Source organism: Amborella trichopoda, chromosome 13 (assembly GCF_054954075.1).
Source record: "Amborella trichopoda isolate Santa Cruz 75 chromosome 13, AtrichopodaSantaCruz75HAP2 v2.0, whole genome shotgun sequence".
In the NCBI taxonomy this organism is placed as follows: domain Eukaryota; kingdom Viridiplantae; phylum Streptophyta; class Magnoliopsida; order Amborellales; family Amborellaceae; genus Amborella; species Amborella trichopoda.
This window is the reverse complement of record NC_142348.1, coordinates 26,419,067-26,431,854: the sequence shown is the minus strand read 5'-3', so window position 1 is coordinate 26,431,854 and position 12,788 is coordinate 26,419,067. Positions and strand designations below refer to the sequence as shown.

At 40.7% G+C, this 12,788-nt stretch overlaps 1 long non-coding RNA gene across 1 annotated transcript; it reads right to left on the bottom strand.

The window, feature by feature from the left end:
- Window positions 1-3,422: 3,422 nt before the first annotated feature.
- On the bottom strand, window positions 3,423-11,760 carry LOC148779136 (uncharacterized). Its single transcript, XR_016048153.1, has 2 exons — window positions 6,787-11,760; window positions 3,423-6,702 (listed from the first exon to the last, which is right to left on the bottom strand). It is a non-coding gene; the product is annotated as an uncharacterized LOC148779136 (long non-coding RNA).
- Window positions 11,761-12,788: the final 1,028 nt, after the last annotated feature.

Sequence of the window (12,788 nt, the reverse complement as noted above, 5' to 3'; positions counted from 1 at the left end):
CTCCTCAATGAGACGTCACGGACACATCTGCGAAAGGTGATGTGCAGCGCCATCTGCGAGCCCCGTCGAGAGATAGAGATAAACGAAGAGAAGGGGAAAGAAGCTCGTGCATGGTGCTACCATTACCATGCACAACCTGTGAAACCACAGGAAGGAGAAGAAGAAATAAAAGAGGCATACACGGCCCTACCACTGCCGTGCATGGCCTCTGAGAGAGGCTCTGACGAAGAAGAAGAAGAAGAAAGAGAAGGAGAGAAGAGGAAGAAGAGGAAAATAAAATAAGAGAGAGAAAAGATTTACCTTGGGCCTAGGGGTATCATTTCAAAAGTTTCTCTCTCCCTCCTCTCTCTCTCTCTCAATGTGACCCAACAATAAGAAGAAAGAGAAGTTTTATTAAGCAAAATTCTCTTTGGTGAAGGGTTTTTCCAGCCTCTGCGTACAATGATAATAAGTGATATATATAGAGTTGTGCCCAAACATGGGTAGATTGATCAAAAATAAACCTAACTGCTGAAAATTAAGATTTAATTCAATTAAAATAAATAATAAAATAGGGTACAAAATGACAGATTTGCCCCTTTCCTAACAATTCGTTGAATTCCATAATAGTCTCTGCTGCTGCCCTAGAACTTGTGTGATGTTCCATGGATGATCCGGGGTTGCTCTGGCGCCCGTTTTATCGAAAGATGATTTTTTTCTTGTAGGGCTCGGCATGGCGATCATTTTGGTACCACCTTCAAGCCATAGATCGTATTTTTAAGCCACGATCATGTGACTTGAAATTTGGATGGATCTTGCAATCTTCAAATCGATAGTGTGTTCAGTCCTTGATGTTTTTCTGTAATTTCATTGTTGGATCACACTGAGCATGCAGTCACGATCGCATGGCAATAAATGTAGCTCAATTTAGTGCCCGGATGAGAATTTTGCAACCTTTGAATTTTGGTCGGAATTTCGACGCCGAAATTTACAGTCACTTCACCTGCTTCGTGTGCAAAATCCCACCGTTCATCATGTACGGGGTTAGATCCAGTGATAGCCATGAACCTTACTCACATGATGGAATTGATTTCACGTTGATCAGGTTTTTGAGCGCTGTGATTTGGTCGCTCGAGCGAGGCGAGGCGTGGCGCTGCTGATTTTTCTACAAATTTCTCCCAGATCAGCAACTTCTCTCTAGCTTTTCTTCGCGCTCGGGCATCATCATAGGGCATGCCACATATCGAAATGCTTGTCTTTGGCGAGACGAACATGCTCACAAAATTTGAGCACGATCTGACTTGAGACAGGTGAGATATGAGTGTCGAAAATCACTATTCGTGATTGGCCCTTTAATTGAGCTTAGTTGCAGGGTGGCCACACGGGAATATGTGCGGCTCCTTCTGTTTCGGTATTTTGCCTATAACTTCTTCCTCGGATGTCCATTTAAGCTAAAATTTGACCTCTAGGAGTTTTCAACCATGTCGGATCTAATGGCGGTGGTCCCATAAAAAATTGAGACATCGAAAAATATAGTTTTAGTTATAGTGTCCATTTGAGGGTGCAAGAGGTTGATTCTGCCAAAAGCGATTATTGATCTGTACTGCCTTAGACATGTCGGATTGTGAAAAAACTTGGTTGACAGATTTTTGAAGTGTTTATGAAGATCTTGACCAGTTTTAGGGTCATTCTGAGACTGTCAAATTTTCCATTGTATAGGCTTTATTGACCGACTTCTCCTTTTTATTCTACATCAGGGACCCATGATGATGAAAAATGTCGTCCGATAATGACATGTGTGGCACACATGCGCTCGCAAGGTCAAGTGGTTGTTCGAGAGCGGATCAATTGTACTCGGGTCCCGGAGGGAACTCGAGCGACGTAAATCCATGCCCGACCATCTGTCCCATATTGAGATGGTCTGATTCCCTCTGTTATTATTAGTCATAAGTCAGGACATGTAGGGGATGACCGAGAATACAAGAGAGCATATTGGCACCTTCATATGATGAATTCTGATCAGATCATATCTTTCATATCTTCATATCGTATCATAATATATCAAGGGGCATATCTTAGCAGGTATTATCAAGAACCAATCTCATATTATCCATTTCCTATTCAGAGACCTACTAAGAAAATATTCAACAACCAAGGCATATCTTGGAGGTTTTAAGCTTGATCTTGTTGACTATCTATATATTGTCGACCCTATCACTATAGAGGATTGCCCACCTTATCACGTGTATATTCAAAGATGGCTTGGAGTCTTTCCCAGAGGTTTGTTTGATAAATTAGTGATTATCAAATGTTGCTGGTTGAGGGAAAGATTCATGGTATTACCACAAAATTTTACCAATGAGGTAATAGAAAGACACATGCGGGTTTATTTGGAGCATCTTTTGGGGAGCACCATTTTTGCAGGCTTGAAGGAAAATGAGGTTCCCACAAGGTATCTAAGGCTCTTTGAGGATTTTGACAAGACAGAGCGATATACCTAGGGTGCTGCAACACTAGCTTTTCTATTCTGCTATTTTTGTAAGTTTGTTATCACCAAGAACCGACACTTTAGTAATTGTGCATGGATAGTTATGAGTCAGTATGAAAATATCTATATGTGATATTCATTTTTAAAACCCATTTGGTTGATATATTTAATTTATTTTTTTGTCATTAATTCATTATGCAGGGTTGGGCATTTGAGTATGTTTTTACTTTGTGGTCTAATGATGAGAAGCAAAAGGATAGAGTGCGCGAGCCACGAGCACAGCAATGGAAACATTCCCTTAAAAATATGAGCCCTTCACACAATGTTGCGTACTACCGTTAGGAGCTCGACCTCATTGATCCCAACAAGGTTAGCACAACCACAACCATTGAATAAATCTAATGTAAAAATTTAATTATATGTGTGATTATTTGTGGGTTCCACATTATATTTGCAAAATGATGTTGCTATTCACAAATTAGAATGATGGTCTTGAACGAAATTTGTAGGTATAGTGGCAGCCATATATCATAAAACCAAATAGGGGCTAAATGGATCAAGATGAGAGGGAAGCATCTAGTGATGCTTTAAGCTCAGCAATGTGCAATACCTTTCTTATTTTCAATAACATTACAGAGCGGTATATACCACAACGAGTATTTCAACAGTTTGGGTGCAAGAAAGGAGTTCCTTAGAATCCAGTGATATAGGAACGAGGAGAGAGGTGGGGTAGGTATGTGGTTTCATGAGAGAGGGAGCTAGCCCCACAGATCCAAGATGGGAGGATTGATACAGTCATCGGGTTGGGGGTGAGTTTGGTGGGACGCCCTCAGTACAGATTGTGTAATGGTATTGAGGGTGTCTAGACCAATGATTTGAGACCCTACATGTCTAAGGGATGTGATATTCAACCAAAAAGGATATGTGGATAGTTAAGCATGCTAATGAAATGTTGTTTATTCTTTTTTATTTATTTTACAATTATATTATCTTTATTGCATGTGACATATGCCTTTTTTAATATTTACATGTTTTGTATATTAGCAGGGTACATCACACTTTACAACACCTCACTTTTGTGCTGACATCAAATGATATGGGAACCATCGTTCAAGAGCACATAATGGATGCCTGTCGAGAGTTGACCATGCAGGTGTCGAGGAGGCAGATGAGGAGGCGGACAAGGAAGTCCCCTTGCTGGGGCCTATCGAGGCAGAAGAGGTGGGCCCCTTTCCTGAGCCCCTGGACGCAGATTAGGAGGAACCCATATGAGAGATAGAGGTGGAGCCATGATCTAATCTCTAATCACGATGGGGTCTATCCAGCTTGATCATGGGATTGAAATTCATAGAGGAAGAACAAAACAATACAAGCTGAGACGTCAAGAAACATATGAGTCTTATATTTGTTGTTTTTGTATTTATGTACAAAAATGATATAAATTAGGGGTTTTATAACTTTTTTTTTGAACTTTTGGAATGTAATACAAAATGCACCAAATGTTTTCAATGAATAACCTTTTGAAGTTTTGTGAATACCTTGAGTAGTGACTTGTTTCAACTATTAGATGGTAAAAGCACTATATGTTGGTTTCTATCTTTAAATCATGTTAGATAACTTATAGTTGAAATGCAAATCAAGTTTGACAAGTTCGCATGTCAAACTGCATCAACACCCATGATGTTCACCATTAGGGTATCTAGACATATTCTAGTGCTTAAAAGTTAGAAATTGTATCTAACATACTTTAAAAAAAAAAAATTTAAATGACATCCGATGTTCTAAACATCGGAACACCTTTTGTTATGAATTGGACATGTGCAATACATAACAAAAGGTGGTCTGATGTTTAGACCATCCAACTACTCGAATTCCATGCAATGAATAAAAGGAAGTCTAATGTTTGAAATAACGGACCGCTAAAATTACATGCAATGAATAATAAAGCAAATCAGATCTTTAGAATATCGGACTGCTCTATTTACATGTAATGTATAACAAATGACAGTCCAATGTTTGGAACATCAGACCACTTGACTTATATGTAATGTATAATAGAAGGCGGTCCAATGTTGGAACATTGAACCGCTTTGTGTTTACATGTGATAACAATAGGCGATTCGGTTGTTGGCGCATCAAACCACATTTAAATGTACATGTGATAAACTTGGCAATTTTTTTTCCATACATCCACAGTTTATGAGTACAACCTTGATACATTAATCCATGGAGCAATGAAATTTCACATACATGAACAACAAGAAAGTTGTTGTTTATCAGAAAAGTCTCTCTTTTTCTCAGATGCATCAAGGAAGTTGCTCTCTTGATCAGGTGTATCAGGAAAGTTGCTCTCTTCCTCAAGTGTATAAGTGAAGTCACTCTCTTGCTCAGATATATGAGGACAGTCCCACCCTTCCTCAGATGTAGGAGGCCTAGTATCATCAATTGGTACTTTGCATGACCTCCTGTTGTGACCCTTAACACCATAACGCTTGCAAAAGTAAACCTTGGTGCATTTTATTTCTGGCTGTTTTTGCTACCTCTTTGATCTACCAGGGGTTCGCGTTGTCTTAGGCAGAAGCACCAGCCTATTAGTAACTTCAGTCAAAGGTGCATCGTCTGATACTGATTGGAACTCAGTTGAATAAGCCATCTTATAAGAGGGTACATGGAAATTAGACATATAAAATGTAGATACTTGAAGGTGGCATTGGATTATAGCAGCAATTGCATGACTGTAAGGTAAGCGACTAATCTTCCACACCAAGCATGTACAAGTCCACTAATCGAGAAGTATGGTATACCTCTTGTCCTCAACCACCTCATACTTCCTTCCTGACACCCAACTTAGGTTGTGCAAAAATTGTGACTTCTTTATTCACATTTCTATCACTTTTTGTGCAGACGACATTAGAATCCCACTGCATGTTTATGCCATCTGCAATTTGTCTGTGAACATATTTATCAACTTCAACCTAAGGCCCTCACAAAATGCAATAATCATCTTGTCACAAATAAGTAATATCCAAGCATTGAAAAAGGAAAAAGGCATTTGTCCAACATTGACGTGGTTGTGTCATTATTTACTCATAAGCTTAAGCATCAGCTTCCCATATACTTGACATCTCTTCTTCGAACTCTTCTACCCTTAGTGCACGGACTACCTTCCAGAAGATTGCCACTAAAACAATGCTCTTAAATCACCTCTGGAAGTTCTCTGTTAAATGAAGCAGAAAAAACCTTGGATGACAGTCTAGGAAGATGCATTGTAGTGCTTCTAATTGACCATTTTGTCAATCTGAAATAATCGTGAAATGAGACAGGTCTTGCTGTGTATTGAACAACTCCCACATGCAGTTAAGAAACCATACCCAATTATCTCTGCCCTCATTCTCTACCACAACGAATACTATCGAGAACATGCCACCATCCACATCTACATCAGTAGCTCACAATAAAATCCACATGTGTTCTCTTTACAAACTTCCCATCAAACCCATGGGAGGCCTACAACCATACAGAAATCCATAATGACAAGGATGAAAGCACAATAACATACGCTGGAATTAATAGTAAGAATCTATAAGTATGTAGCCTATAGTTTGAGGGTTGTTGACTTGTAGCTTCTCCATGTATAAGGGTTGCTCTATATATGAATACTTATGTAGCCCCTGAATAATTTTCGTCGCAACCTCTTTCCCTCTCCATGCTTGGATGCATGACAACCTCATACGATGTTCGCGTTGAACATCACTCATAATATCTTTGAGTGCCAGATTTATCTAGCTGGTAAACGGGGATTAATTTTCCTCTCTACCCACTGTCTTCGTGCTAACAGTAGGTGAGCCATTTCCATTGGATCCATACAAGTGTGGTCATTTACCAACTCTCTCATCTTAAAATACTTTGTGGTGGAAACTCTAGAGCAAGGCACTTTCCATTTGCACCCCTCTCTAATACAAATTGCAACTAAACGTTCTTAGTCGTTCTTCATGTACTTCATGACAAAATTTCGATATATGGAATAATCTACTTAATGATCATGGAGTAGCCTGACATTCTCAAATTCATGTCCCACGTATAAATGAAGATGTGAGCAGAATGAACTACATGGAGAATCTGATAAATGCATATCATTAGGATCTGGTCACATGTTTATCGCACTCTTGGAGTCTGCCTTACATGTATATACTATATTTTGTATGATGGAGATGGTCACTTGGTCAATGAGCCGGCTGAAAAGGGACGTTCAAAGGATTCAATAAGCATCAACTAGAATAATGAAATACAACGATAAACACGCATGTCATAAGTATTACCTGGTCCTCATTGATGGACCACATGATGGAACTACGCCCGCTATATCTGGTTGATGTTCCTTATGTGTTGCTTCTGATGGTCGTGGTGCAACACATGCATGAACATTGGAAGCAACCAATAACATACAAATCACTGGTTAGGTGCCTCGATCTCGCCTCCCGGATCTAGGTGATCGGGTGATAATGTCTCGGGTTCGAAAAACCCAGGATTTGAGATCGCTCTCAAGGGCAGGTATCCAACTAGTGAGAGAGGAATTTTCGGTGTGAGGTGGGGACCAACTTCACCAGGGTCCGTGACTTATTCTGGCTGACTTGCGTGGGCGCCTTTTTAGATCAAGTCGGAAAGCCCCCCAACTGCTTTAGCTGGTTCGGAATCGCCTCCCTTAACCTGTAATCTCCTTGTTTTCTGTACAACACTACTATAGTTAATTTGTAAGACAAATGGGCCGAAGAGCCCACCCTTGTCTTAGGGCAACACACATTCATATGGCTAAAAATGTGAGAAGTTAGGGTGATGAACTGGAAGGTTTAAGCAAAAGTCAAAAAGAGAGGAGCTTTTGATGAAGGGACCAGACTAGCATGATAGCCGGACAGTGACCGACTTGGAGTGGTAGCAAGATGGGCAAGGTACTAAAGACTAACACGATGACAATACTATTCGAAACCGAAGCCGATATGGCGATGCTAGGCTAGGTCAACCCTCAATCAAGTGAGAAGAGGAGAGAATGAAAAGAAGGCATGAAATGACAAAGAGATAAGGTCCCAACAGGGCTAGGCGTTTCCACCCACGACCGTGGAGTAGCAGTGTCACAGCTTTCGAAAGGCATTAGACACTACTGCTCACGGTTGGAAGGGGAGGAAGGAACTACGGATAGCGCTAGGCATCGTCGTTGGCAACACAAGAAGGCAGCACACCACTGCACGGGTGGTGATAGCCTCTCATGAAGCACATGGCGATAGTCTCTCGTGAAGCACGTGACGATAACCTCTCGTAAAGCGCATGACGATAGCCATTTGTTAAGCGCGTGGAGATAGTTCTCGTGAGGCGCATGGCGATAGGCGTGGGATGCGAGAGGAACGACGATGAGCATCGAATGCACAAAGGCAGCTCACAGACGGTGATAAGCACCACGTGCGTGAAGGAGGCTCGCGGATGGCGATAGGCATCGCCCACACAAAGGTGGCTCGCGGATAGCGAGAGGTATCGAGCACGTAAAAGAGACTCGCTGACGGCAATATGTATTGAGTATAAGAAGGAGGCTCACAGACGGTGATAGGCACCGCGCACACGAAGGAGGCTTGCAGACGGTGATAGGTATCGAGCACATGAAGGAGGCTCCCGGACGGTGATAGGTATCGAGAATGCTAAGGAGGCTCACGAACGACGATAGGTATCGACCACGCAAAGGAGGCTCGCTGACGACGATAGGCACCATGCATACAAAGGAGGCTCGCAGACGGCGATAGGTATCGAGCAAGCGAAGGAAGCTTGTAGACGGCAATAGGTATTGACCACGCGAAGGAGGCTTGCTGATGGCGATAGGCACCACGCACATAAAGGAGGCTCACAGACGGCAATATGGATCGAGCACACGAAGGAGGCTCGAAGACAACGATAGGTATTGAGCACGCGAAGGAGGCTTGCGAACCGCGATAGGTATCAAGCACGCAAAGGAGGCTCGCGAACGACGATAGGCACCGTGCACGTAAAGGAAGCTTGCAGACGGCGATAGGTATTGCCAAGACCTCTCGTGAGCGGCGATAAGCATCGTCGTCTGCGATAGGAATGCAATAGGAAGAGACCCCTGTGGGCAGCAATGAGTTTTTCCATCTGCGCTCTTCACTGAGAGGTCGAGGATACGTCTGCGGAAGGTGATGAGCAACGCCGTCTTCAAACCTCGCTAGGGGATAGAGATGGATGAACAGAAGGAGAAGGAGGCTCGCGAATGGCGTTGTCATCACCATGCGCGACTTGTGAGATCACAGAAGAGGCATGCATGGCACTGGCACTGCCACTGCCATGCAAGGCCCCTGAGGGGAGTTCAGATGGAGAAGAGGAAGAGAGAGAAGAAGAAAAGAATAAGAAGAGAGAAGATTTACCTTGAGCTTAAGGGTACTAGTCCAACAGTTTCCTCTCTTTACTCTCTCTCTCTTATTGTAACCCAACAATGAGAAGAAAGAGAAACGCTCTTAAGTAGAAACTCTCTCTTTTGTGAAGAGTTCAAGCGCCTAATTACTGAAAATTAAGATTAAAATGATTTACAAGAAATTAGAAAATAGGGTGCAAAATGATAGATTTGCCCCTTTCTAACAAGTTGTGAAATTCCAGAACAGTCATTGTGTTACCCTAGAACGTGCATGACTTTTCGTGGATGACCGGGGTTATTCGAATGCCCGACTGATCAAGAGATGATTGCTTTCTTGTAGGGCTCTGCATGGCGATCGATTTGATACCAACTTGAAATTTGAATGAATATTGAAACTTTGGATCGATTGTGTGCTCATTCCTTGATGTTTTTTTGTGATTTCTTTGCTGGAACGCACTGAGCATGCCGTCACGATTGCAGGGCAACAAACGTAGCTTGATTCCATTCCCGGACAAAGGTTTCGCAAGTTCGGAGTTTTTGTCGGAATCTGGAATTTCGACGATGGAATTTGCAGTTATTTCGCTGGCTTAATGTGCGGAATCCGACCGTTCATCATGTACGGGGTTCGGGTCAAAGATAGCCTGAGACCTTACTCACGCGATGAAATTGGTCTCACGTCGATCGGCTTTACGAGCGCCCTGATTTGGCTACTCGATTGAGGCACAATGATGCTGAATTTTCTACACTTTTTTCATGGATCAGTAATTTCTCTCTACCTTTTCTTCGTGCTCGGGCATCGTTGCGAGGCGTGCCACATATCAAAATACTCGTTTTGATGAGAGGAACATGTTCACCAAATTTGAGCACGGTCCGACTTGGGACGGGCGAGAAATGAGCGTCGAAAGTAACAGCTCATGACTGTTGCAGGGTGGCCGCAAGGGAATAGCGGGTGGCTCCAGCTGTTTCTCTCGTTTGCCTATAACTTCTTCCTGGAGTGTCCGTTTAAGTTGAAATTTGACCCCTGGGGGTTTTCAACTATAAGGGATCCAATGGCAGTGGTCTCACAGCAAATTGACACACTGAAAAATGTAGCTCTAGTAATAGGGGTCCATTTCAGGATGCTAGAGACTAATTTCGCTGGAACTATTTCTCAATCTGCACTTCCTTAGATATGTCAGAATGCTACGAAACTTGGCAAGAGACTTTTGAAACTCTTTATGAAGATCTTGGCCAGTTTTAGGACTATCAAAGACTGTCGAAATTTTCACTGTTTGCTAGGCTTTTATTGAGCGGGGGCCCCATGATGTTGAAAAATATCTTCCAACAACCACATCTGCATCTTCATTTAGTTTTACTAAAAGGTCATTTTCTAGATACAGAAGTGTCAGATTGATTGGGTCACACCGTATAATAGACCCCATATGGGCCTTTAACTTTCCCAATGTGCGACTTCTATTATACAATATAGCTTTCACATTCTCACCCTTGTAGTACATTCATCCATCATTTAGACCTCTCTCGAAGGAACCATCTTAATGACAAAACAACCTCACTCTACCTGTGGCCATTGTGATAACTCAAATGGCAACCTTGTAGAGTCAATGTGATATAGCTTTAGTCAAAGACGCCCTAAAGCCAAAAATCCCAGTATAAAGCAAAATTAATTGCATTTAAAATTATTTTACAGACGTAAGCATTACCCGTATCCTAAAATTGGAAGGGATTAAATATAAACAAGGACCAACAACGCATTCAATAGGCCCAACCATGCATTCAATTGGATAAATCTTCTCATGATGGAAATAATAAAATGAAAAAAATGTCAAAAAAATATATAGACAAAGACCACCAGCGCATAGCCCTTATCTATCTCTAGAATCCAATGAGCCACTGATTATTGGTACAATTTGAAACAAATCCATTCATAGAGCCCCTAAACATCAATACGCCTAAGAAACATTACGACGTTGATTCAATTACTCCATAAAACATAAAATGTGATCTAAATATCAGAAGCAAAATTAAAGGATTGTCTACAAAGAGACCATTTAACTTTTGTATAAAGAGGTCACAACTATTCCCACTCGTTAGATGTCAAATTGGATGGCTTGGGGTGATTCACGAAGTCTGGGAATTTTGTTTTGAAACTTCTTGTCTAATCAATGACACTCTTACAACCACCAATTTAAAGAAGATGAATGATTGTGATCTCCTTGTACAAAAGGTAAATGGTCTCTTTATAGATAATCCCCATAATTATTAAATATAGAAAATTGTAGTATCACCCAATTCTCATAATGCATATGAAACATAGAGACGTTGATTTGATCGATTTGATAAAACATAAATGGGCATCAAGATATAAGTATCAGCATGAAAGATAGGAAATTGTAGCTACTTATACATAATACACTGTACCAGTATTAATGTAGAAATTTCATATTAAATAAAAAGATTAAGTAAACACAAATAGGAAACCCTTAGAGCTCTAGTTTTCTCATATTGATAGAAATTGGCACATGAAATTTAAATTCATTTTGTAAGCCTCAAAAATCTGGTTTGCCCAACTTCAATGTCTTTGCTATGTCCAAATATGACATCTAGTAGAAAACACTAGAAATTTAGGGCAAATGGAAAAAGCAAAGTTCAAATAGATAAGAGGGTAAGAGAGATTTAACTTAAAAGAGATGCCAGCAGAGAGAGATATAGAGCGAGAGAATAAGATAGAGTGAGTTGAGAGAGGGATTTGAGAGAAGAGTGTAGAGAGAGAGGGTGCCAGGAGAGGGGTTCAAAAATGTGCTAAGCGCTATTTAAGCTCACAAGACGCTCACTGAAAAATTGTAAAAAAAAAAAAAAAAAAAAAAAAAAAAAAAAAAAAAAAAAAAAAAAGATCAACACTAGCAATTAAAGTCTTGAAACATCCGACTGGTTTCAAATAGGTATTGAGATCTTACCAAGCAGTCCGACGAATAAAAATTGGACCAAGGGAAACTAGGCAAAATATAAAAAATTTCGAGAGGTCCATTTTTTCCTAACAATAAACGCCTGTTTTGAGGTTAAAAATCAACATGGATGTAAATTTTCTCTCAAAAAAAATACAAAATAAAGAGAGACGGACTATGCAGAACAAAGCACGTCATGTCGTTTTCGTGGTTCTTGACACGATTGGTGAATAGGCCTTACACATCCACCACGCATCTCGATGGATTGAACTGTAGGTTTGTACAGTAGGAGCATGCCCTCGTGGTATGTGTAAACTTTGTATGTTATCCTTGCCGCTCCCCCTGATATGGACTGCCATCGTGTAGCATACACATCATGAGTACGCTAACAAATACATAGCCGAGGCATTAACCACAACTCATCCGCAAGATGCACTGCAAAGATCTACTAATCGCCCAAAGAACGGAGGGTGCGTAGTCAACTTTTATCCACAAAAAAAGAAAGGTCGGTTTCTCTCTTAATGGGTTATGGAATGAAAAGTGATAAAAGACGAAAAGGATGTGAAGGGGGCGGCAACGGCTGTCTGAAGAACTCTTCCGAGAGCGACCGAGCGGTCAGGTGGGAATGGGTCAGGTTCCCCGGGCCACACTGGGCCAGGTGGCTGCATGGCTGCCTAGTTGAGCCGTTATTTTTTTATATAGGAATGGTTGTAAAAGTGCAGACAGAAAGACAAAAAAAAAAAAATCTTGAGCACTATAAGCCATCCAATTCGATGATTGTGGTCTACAAAAGATAAATAATCTTTTTATAGACAATTTCATATCTTTTTTTTTTTTAAAAAAAAATTTAATCTCATATATTATTTATATTCTTTCATACATTTTTTCTAAGAAAATTTATTGGTAAAAAAATTAATAATTCTTTATTAAATTAAAATCTTTAATTTTAAGTTAAATTTAATTATATTAAATT